Below are 10998 nucleotides of genomic sequence, written 5' to 3'. Positions count from 1 at the left end.
TCATTGTCCCAGTTTGTCACAATTCTCTACTTAAAACTGTTTGTACAATGATTACATCGAAATGAAATAAATATATCTGGTTTTGAACCTGAAGAGACAAATAAAGAACATCAAAACTTACATTGTCAAAGCACTCATACAGGGATATCTTGTTCTGCTGTCGTCCTGCATCTCTTAATATATATTTACATATTCCCATGTATTGCCAAATATAACACTCGAATATAGATAAATTTTATATAATTTATTAAATAACTGAAAAATTTAATTATGCAAAAAGGGAATAACTATTTCCTATATACTTTCATTTAAGTTCGTGTTATTCTTTATCTTATAATCGAATTAATAATAAATGCACAATTGCTGTTATATAGATGTTGCAATATTTAAAATGAAGGTAGAGATCTGAAGGAAATATGATAATTTTGTTTGATGGATAAGTGCTTCTTTCTCTGGCCGCTAAGCGCTTGTCTGTCGTTCCCTAAAGGCATGTTGTTTGAATAAAACCAGACTTGGAATGTAACCAAAAGGTACTTACATCTGCATTACTGCAAAGATGCAAAAAAAAAAAAAAAAAAAAAAAAAAAACTAATAATTATTTTATTTCTACTTATAATAAGGATTATTGTGTTTGTGTCTTTGTTTGCGTCTGTAATCTACAGGAACAGACTGTTAAATCTACAGTTTTAGTACAGATAAACTACGAAGGTGGAAATGTATACTTCAGAGCAGTTTTATGAAATTTTTGTTATAATTTTAACTAATTCAAATTAAGCGAAACTTTGGTCCCCTCCCCACAATAACTCCTGAAAAATTACTGCACAAATCTGATTTTTACATCATTTAAATTTTTTAAAAAAAGAATTGTCTTTTTAATGGTACCACTTGAATTGTTATACGAATTTTGCTTGCATTTTGGACATTTTTTAAAATATTTTTTTGGTAGTTTTAAAAAAATAGATTGCATTGTTAAATTAAAATTCAAACAGTTTTCATTGTTCCGTCAAGTAATTTTTAACCTGGTTTCCCTTTATTCGTGACAGTTAAATAAGGAAAATCCAGTTTAATATCTGTGTAGTTTATACTAGGAATAAGAAAGTGATATTACATACCATAAGAATAAAGATTATTCCGACAATCACATTTTTATTAGTGCTATGACGTCATAGAGTTTGATTCTATTAGAGATAGTTCATATGATAAAATACGTTTAAGAGCCAGAGTCGACCTTCTCTTCTAAGGGGCCTGGGTGCAAAAAGTCATAAAAAGTCATTTGGGCATTCATTTTTTGTAAAGCAAAAAAAAAAAAAAAAAAAAAAAAAAAAACAGGAACATATATTATTAATGCATATTTATTTAATACGTAATTTTTTTATTTTTTAAAAAAAATTTAAAATTTTATTTATTTATTTATTTTTGCTAATACATCAATTATTTTAGAAAAATTACAATTTTTTGCAATTTCTTTTTCGATGCTTAATACAGTAAGTGCTTCAACCGTTCTGAACTCATCCTTGACCGAATATTATTCTTTATTAATTTTAATTTGCTGAAAGAGCGCTCAGCACTTGCTGTAATAACGGACAACGTAAAGAAAAGTTTTAACACAGTAAATACATTTAGAAATAACTCATTATAATTATTATTTAGCATGCATTGCAGTATGTCTTGTGTGTTATTTACATTTCTTTCATTCGAAATCAAATCCCGTAACAAACAAATTTCTTGGATTCGGTTTTTATCTATATCTGTGTTATAAAACTTTACAAAGTTTTTGGAACATTTCTCCAATTCATATTTTTCTAAGGTCGTTATATCAGTGATTAATTTGAAAACAGAAGTACTATTTGGTATACTTTTAAACCCATTTTCTATTTATTACAATAACAATACCAATTACAGTGTTAAAAAAAATAACATCTAAATTCCTCTGCTGATTTTTTTTATAACTTCGGAACATAATCTTTTCCTTTTTCAAATTCGTTTTTCAGGAAAATGTTCAAATTATGTGCTAGTACTTTTGCTTCGTCGAAAAATGTATTCTTAAATTTTGGATTTCAGTTTTAATTTTATTGAGTAAATTGAAAGCCGAGTCAAGAAGAATTGTATCTGCTTGAAATGGTTTATTGATAGTGTTAATTTTGGAAAATATTGCAAACAATACAATTAAACATAAAATAAATGACATTTCTTGCACCTAATAAACTTTTAGCTTCGGATACCGCTGTATTATCGTTACTTACATCATTTAAACATCAATAAATACTTCTAGGACATTATAAGTTCCTTCAAACTGAGTATGCACTGCTTTCATCAATCTATTTTGGCTTCCCAACGAGTATCAGATAATGGTTTAAGAGTAATGTTTAAATGCTTTGCAGAATTTGCCATCTTTTTCCCATTGCAGAAAATAAGCAATATAAACGTTGTAATATTCCAAAAAGTTTTTTTTACTATATAAACCGCAGGAGGCGGCACCACAAATTAATAAATTAAAGGAATGTGATAGGCAAGAAACATACATTGCCAGCAGATTTAGAGAAAGTATTCTAGATTGCACTCCTTTATATTTCCCTTTCATGTTACTAACGTTGTCATATACTTGCTCTCTACAATTCATAATATCTAAATCAAACTCAGTAAATCTTTTCAATAGAGTTTTTGTTAGTCCTTCTCCAGTCACATCAGTTACTTCAATAAACCCTATAAATGACTCGTTTATAGTTAACCTTTTCTCTTCAAATTTTACATACCTAATAATGATTGAAGTTTGTTCCTTATGAGAAATATCAGGAGTACAAATCCCTTTGAATACTATCGTACAGGGCTGCTTTTATCATGTTTAATTTTGTTAAGGACTTCATTTCTTAATGCAGATATAATTTGTCTCAGGGATCTCAGTTTGATGCTTAGGAATATTTTCTTAGATAATGAACATTTCTTAGAATGGAATAATGAACATTAAATAATGTATAACAGATTAAATTGAAGATAAACATAAACCAATTTTCCCAGTGAACCAGCTGATAATTATACGTGGCTAGTTCATAGCTATAAATTATAACTCATAATTATTAATAGGGAATATCTTGTCGCTTATCGGATATGTCTGAATATGTTGTTGGCTGTTGTGGCCCAAGCATTGTAAAGCATCAAAAGGCGCAAATTTAGGCTTTGCTAAGCGAGAAATAGATCTTTCCATGCTCCATTTTGCTGGAAGTATCACTCTTCATTTCCAACTATATATCCACACTTCATATACATGGATATATGATATAATGCCCTATAGCATTTAGTTCTGTTAATATTAAATAAGACAACTGTATTCTTAAATAGAGAGGTTGCATTAACCTAAATGCTGATTACACAATTAATTCCTCCTAAGTTCACATAGTATTTCACTCTGAAACACTTATTAGCAATTTGGACAGAAATAACAATTATGACGATTAATCGAGACAATTTGTTAATAAAAAGCATTGATTGTGGATAATTGTATTTTAACAGCACAAAAAAATATTACACAATATTTTAAGACAATGTTTAATATCCTGAATGCCGTATAAAGTTTTTTCAACAAATATTATTGCAAAGCTATTTTAATAATGTTATAGAGCATGTAGGTAAATTGTGAAAAATGAAGACCATGACAATAACTTGAATTTAAAAAAATTCTATAACCAACAAGATTTTTCATTTTTGTTAATTTATTTGAGTTGTGTTATTTTAATATATTTTTTAAAAAAAAAGCAGTTTGTAAAAGTAGATGTACATTTTTTGAGTCATTTTTTGAGTTTATAAATAAAAAAAGTTATTAGAGAATCTAATTCCCTCCTTGTTCTTTTAATGTCAGACGCCATGACAACATTGGCCGGAATTGAGGTAGAGTCCTAAGGGCCAATACCGGCCACGGTACAACTCCTCTCGTAGGAGGCACATCCCGTTCTCGGTAGGGGCACTTGAATCCAAACCATTTCTGTATCCACTAAGATGGCGAGAACCAACAGCCATACTAGAAGTTTCTCATTCCTCATATATAATGTCCCCCCCCTTCTCCCAGCTAGAATGCATTGTCAAAAAAGGAATTTTCATACAGTTTAGAATACTAAATGATTTTAAAAAGCTATTGAAACTTTCTCAAAGCTTATTTCTAATCAAATGTCAGCTCAGAAGTTTTTTTTTGTTTGTTATTTTATGAATAAAAATATTAGCGGATTTAATATAACTCACCGAAACATTTGTTGATAAAAATTATTTAATATAAGGTATTAATATTGCATTTATTAGGTACGGTTCTAAACCCATACTTTAATCTCATTTACATTTTACGCTGACAACAGATGATATTTCCCTTCGGATATTTTTAAATAAAAAAGTGTAATCATAAAATTTTAACAAATATTAAAAATATATCTTGACCGTAGAATATATCAATTTTTACAAAATTAACTCAAAAATTAAAAGCCTTAGAAAGATTAAATTTAGCATATAGAATCACTTTGAATATTGTCAACAAATGTTTAATGATAAATGGCGTCTCAAGGAAAAAAGTTTAGTGAGTGGCCGCATCCTTCTTGCCCGTTTTTCTTCAGATGTCGTCCAATGCAAAATCATATCGTAGATTTAAACATAGTTTGAGCAACATTCAGTAGTCATTTTTCTTTTTCTTTTCGATTCGGATTATACCAGCAAGGTATAGGTTATAGTTAGTAGTTATAGTTGAGTATGTGGTACTTTTGACTGAAAATGTTGATTTAATGATGCCATTAATGAACTTCTTTTTTTTCAAGCTTCTGGATCAAGTATGATTGAATATAAAGTGTTTGTGTGTAGATATTTTTAAAAGGATTCGGTTTTTATCAGTATCTCTCTCTAACATTTCATCAAAGTTGATTATTTTCTTGTTCTAACATATCCACTAGTATTTGAAACTCAAATCGTTATTTGTTTGTACTTCATGAATGGAGCGGCGACACACATATGCAAGCTTCCCCAATGAATTGAGTGAATGTATTTCTACATGTGCTACATTCGTCAGACATTACAAACTTTCAAAAATTTCTAAAACAGTGTACGGAAAATAATCCAACTTTGAAAGCACAAACTAATCAGAAATGATCTGTATAACAATTTTTATATCCAATAAATTCCTCTAATATTACCACCTGTTGCACGTTTTCACCGCAGGAATCCAGTAAATGATATCGTTTGAGAGGGTTTTGAGAAAAACAATATATCAAGGATGCAAAACTAAAGCACATGAAACACTATTTCAGTGAGCCTCAATCAATCGACTACAAATAAGAAATGTATGCTGAATTTCGAAATATTTTTGCCAATTATGAGATTTCTGAAATAAGTGATTCATTTGTCTTATCACGGCAAACAACTTTTGTGTAGAAAGTTTTTCGATAACTAAAATAGTTTAGAAGTTTGACGTTAAAGAGTAAATTTAGTCATCCCCAACTTCAAAGGCTCTTTAACTTTTGCTTGAGAAACTTAATGTAATAGCTCTTATCATTTTTCTTCCACTCTCCATCATCCTCAAAGCTCCAATTCTTATGAAATTAGAGGAATGAATGAAGGAGGAGAGGTTATTACTTGTATTTCCAGGCAAAGCCGGCGTCCTGGCATAGGGGTAGCTCGCTTCTCCATAATCTCGGTGTCCCAGGTTTGAGTCCCGATTCGGGCATAGTTATTCATCTCTGTTTTGTCTGCAAGGTGTGTGAATGTGCCCCCTGTAAAAACTGGTTGTGCAAGCGAATGTGACGTATGAAGTAGTTAAGTCGTACTCTTGTCCCTAGTCGGCGCTACTGAAAAAACAAGAGACACTCACTCAACTTAAATCGCTGACAGATAACTGTCAGCGGGCTTGTAAAGTGCAAAAAATCACAACACATTTCCAGACAAAGGGAGTCTACCTTGGATATCCGGTCTTATAGATGGAAATTTTTGTGTTAAGTTTCGTCTTACAGTGAAAAGAATGTGGAGCTCAGACGTCTTCCTTTTGATTGATTCAGTTCCAGAGTTTTATACAACTTTGTAATGCACCACATATCAAGTTTCATTTATCTAGGCTGGCAGAGTTTTTTATTTATCGTGTTCACATATTCATAGATAAACGAACATTTGAGAGTGGGATTTACATAAATATAACCAGCGGGAATTATTTCTCCTAAACGTTCTCGCATATTCTCTAATAAATGTGCTTATATTATTAACCGTAGGTCATTAACGAACAACAGTAACGAAAGGGTTTATTAGGATGGGATCTTTGGCGATTAATTGCTAGGATATGGTTAATAAGAAAGTGTCAGAAACTCGAATATGTATAGTGGACAACTTTTTTTTCGAACCGAATAAAGCCAAAACATGACACAATTCTAGTCATGAAATCAAATACCAAGTTGCAAATATTTAAATCACTGCGATTATGTTTTGAATTTACATTCTCGTGAAAGTATAGACAGACGAATGGTTAATCTCTTGGCGTATATGGTCCAAAATTTGATGCATGTCGCCATATTAAATGTTAAATATGTATACTAATCCATTATCCTTTCCATTCCATTATCCATTTATCCTTTTCCGTTTTGCTGTTATCATGTTAACTTATATTCGATCAGCTGCACATGCAGACATTCTTTAAATGGATTTCGTTCAAAATTTGATAGATATCTGCAAATCGTGTTCTCAGACAGACATAATTCCAAAAATGTGATTTGTGGATTAGAGATGTCTGAAATGTGGCGATCCGTCAAAATAATGAGTTCGAAATTTTTTGTCGATTGCAGTTCTTTTTATTTGCATACTTCTGCGGGAAACTAAACATATTAATTTGGGGGGGGGGATATATTAAAAGTCATTTCTCTATAATCTATATTTAAAAGTCATTTCTCTTATTAATGCTAAATTTTAAGGATTAAAAAAAAAAGGTCAAGAAAGGTCTTGTTTCAGAAATTCGGAAAACTATTGAGAAATGAAATTCCACCGCAGTTTCCAACTATTCGACATTTTAGTGTCATATACATATGAAAAGTAAATATTTCAAATTATTTATTTAGATACGAAAAAAGTATGCATGTAATATAAAAAAATAGCATTTTCTTGCATTGTCATAATAGCAACATATATTGTTTAATATAAAACAGTATTCGCAATAGTGTAGAATATCATTGAATATTGTGTAACATAATATAATACAATATTGGACTATATTGTGCAACGAGCTGTGCCATTAGGGCAATTGGTGATTTTTTTCCATCGAATTTGTTAATCGCTCACCACAGTCCTGAAATTAAAAAAAGAAATTGTGTTTTATACATTGAGAGAATTGTCAGTCCATGTGAAGATACCTACCCCAGGTAGCACAGCCTGGTGCATATTGCTCTTGTTACTTACAGCACGTGCCACGGACAAACTCGCTGTTCGAAGAGAGCCGATTTAAGCCTAAGGTGGAGCGCCTCTTGTTTTTATCGTAGAGCCAACTAGGGCCAAGAGTACGACTTAACTACACACACGTCACAATCCTTTTTACGGGACGGACTTCATTCTCGCATTTCATTCACTCATCCATAGATCGTAATTTAGACCTGAGTCAGAGAACGATCACCCCTGATCCAGTACCCCCAGTGGTATTACTCGCGACATGGAGGACTTTGTGACCACGACAGGTTTATACGGGGGCCAGCCACCAAGCAAGCGGGGAATCATCGGCCGGCGGGGTTCGAACTCGCAACCTAAGGGACGCGAATCCAACGCTCTACCACCCAGGATATCCCGGCCTGGTGCATATTATTGTGTTATATTAATAAATATTTTACAATATTACACACTATTGCAAATATTTATCAATGTCATACAATATTGTACATTATTTGTATGCTACTAGGGACAGAAAGTTAAACTTCATTCAGTAGCAAGGTATGAAGATAGAGTGTATCTGAATTGCATTCATATACAGATAAGATATCGACCCCCCCCAAACATTTGGACATAATAACACCGTGTAGATAAGTAACGTTCATATATGATTTAATTTTTTCTTTCTATTTGCTACAATTAATCCGAATTTCATCATCCTATTCGTGTCTACCATTTAAATCAAGATGCATTAAGTGCTATGACCAGTCTTATACGTGCATCAAAATGAGAAGGGTGCTTTAGAGAGTGCCAAATAAAGGGAAAAGGGAAAGAATCTATGTACACCAGCTGTGGAGAGAAGGGCATTTAGCCGCATGTGGAGAAGCGAGTTAGTTTGAAAGCGAGTCGAAGACTAATCTGAAACTTCCAGTAACTGGATTCATTTCACAAGCATAAAAGAGAAATCTTAATAATTCCACATTATCAGTATGTATCAGGTAGCTGGCCAATAACTGTGGGAAATAATAACCTTTAAATTCAAGTATAAGATTTCAAGTATCACGTATAAAATTATCACATGCTGATTTTAACTAATAATACTTTAACTACAATAATACTTTTAACAATAACAGTTGCTGTTTCAGATTTTTTTTTTTTTTTTTGCATCAAACTATGTCATGTGATTTCCTTCAAAGATCGAAAACTTCTGAAGCGAGAATGCCCTCTATCGGGGACAATAAGAAGAGAAATATATTAATAAATCTTGTTATAATAAATCAGTCATTAATCTGTTAGAAAATAACTTAATATTTATTTTAGTTACGATTCTATTTTGAAATATAAAAAATACGCCGCATAAGTAATTGTTATTCATTAGGTTGTACTAAAAAACTATATGGTTTAAGAAATGCAATGAATTTTCGGAAGTTGTACAGCTGTTCACTGAATTATTTCCAAAATCTTTTCCAGAAGAATCTCGAAAAAACACCGAATGACCTTGAAACTTTACTTCTGACTTTATTTAAGGAAGATATTTGCATATAAAGTGTTTTCCTTGTTTAACTACATGTAACACTGCATGCAGCTGTTTATATTCATGCCAAGAGAATAAGCGTACTATGTGATCCAGAACCTTTGACCTTAGATCTAAGCTCGATACCCTAAGCAATAAGATGGTCGTCTTATCCAGAAAGCTGTTCAGAGTGTAACCCTAAGACGTTAATGATCCAATGGCGTCTAAAATCTTGTTATACTGATTCGATTTTAATTTTGAGTCAAAATTGTTATTTAATTATAATTTTTTAAACTGTTCAAAATAAAAGTATGATCTGGGCTTGCAATTATATAGCCATTGATTTTGTAATGCTATCTTAATGTGTATATAAGATCAAAAAATATTCACAAAGATAATTAGTGAGAAAATCATAAATTGTGCGTAAAATAGAAATGGACTACATTTGTTCCACGATACTATTAGTTCGAATCATCCAACGCTTCTTGAAAACATACCTAAAAATTCTGCAAATGATCAAAACTTTGATTTATACTCACTTTATAAAAAAATATCTGCATTAAAAATTTCTAAATAAAAAAGCCTTTTTACTTGAAGGACTCTTAGTTGGTTTAAAAAATGGATTGATTGAAAAAATAAATATATTTATATCAATCAAATAAGTAATAAAAATTTTAAGGCAGGTTCAAGTGCTAATATGCATATATATGATTATGATTGTTATATTAATTTATATAGATATATAAAATGTGTTCACCTGAATAATGCTGTTGTTATACTGTTAATTAGAATGCATTTTTTTTGTTTCAATTAAATGAATGGTTTGCATTTTATTTAACTGTTGGTTTGCAAAAATTTGTTTTAAAAGGTGGTGATTTAAGAATATATCATGCATCAAATAGAGAAATGTTTTTTTTTTTTTTTTTTTTTTGCTTTTCAATTAATGTATTATTTAGTTATTTTCATTGGGTGTAGATGTTCAAATTCTGAGTTACGATTTCGCTGTGGTATCATATTACTCCAAATCAGATCGCTCTTACATAAGGGTGACAACCTGAGAGCAGTTGCTTAATCTCAAAAAGGAAATAATTATCTCTTTGTTGCACTTGCTTTGTTTTTAATTTTCTCTTATATGAAATACAGATAAAGTATAACAACTGCCAAAAAATTCGAATTCGAGATTTTGAGAAATCTCCACGTTTCAGACTTCTTTAAGTTCGAAAATATATATTTTTGCTTAATGTTTGCTGTCTTCGAACATGATAAATCAAAAATGCCAGAAGGATAAAATTTAGTATATGGACTTTAAACCAAATTTATATATTTCGATCAATTTTTCAAGAAAATCCATTCAAAGGAAATCTGTCTGTTTTGCTGTTTGAGTATAAATGATCTCAAGAATTACAAAACGGAAACAGCTAGGTAAATTAAATTTGGCATACAAATTTAAATGTGGATTCTAATTAAAATGTGAAGAAAATCTGTCCAAGGATTGACCGTCCGTTGGTCTATTTTTGCATGCATGTAAACATAATAACGTATAATGCAATCCAATTAGGCAGCTGCCTAAGACACACTAGGCTGAAAGAAGATTGCAAGCAGATTCATTACAAATACTTGATCATCCTTGTTGCCAAATAAATAAAATAAATATTTGGTTTATATCAACTTCTGAGTTTGATATTCTTGTTTTTAACAATGGAGGTTATTTACTATGATAACTCTAAGTGGAATATTACGTCTTAACATAAAATATGTTTTTGCGAGATTTTTCTATATTGAAATAGTGATAGGAAAAGGCTGACTAGGATTTAAATGTGAAAACAAAGGAATAAAAAATGAGCTATTTTTTCCATATCGGTCGATTTTTCCAGATCATTTGAAGATTATCAGATCAAAACAACAATTTCAGAATTGTTGAATAATATTAAAAGTTTGCTTTCTTATATTCAGCCAAAAATTAAAAGTAGAAATATTTTATCAATACATATTTCAATTTCTGTAACGAGGGATGAATTCTTAAATAATATTTCATTTTAATATTTTTACTATTCCGCACATGAAGGAATTGTACTGTAATCGTCAAAAATATCCGAATGAACTTTTAACGAATCTCCCATTTC

Source organism: Argiope bruennichi, chromosome 9 (genome assembly GCF_947563725.1).
Source record: "Argiope bruennichi chromosome 9, qqArgBrue1.1, whole genome shotgun sequence".
In the NCBI taxonomy this organism is placed as follows: domain Eukaryota; kingdom Metazoa; phylum Arthropoda; class Arachnida; order Araneae; family Araneidae; genus Argiope; species Argiope bruennichi.
This window is presented reverse-complemented; position numbering follows the sequence as displayed.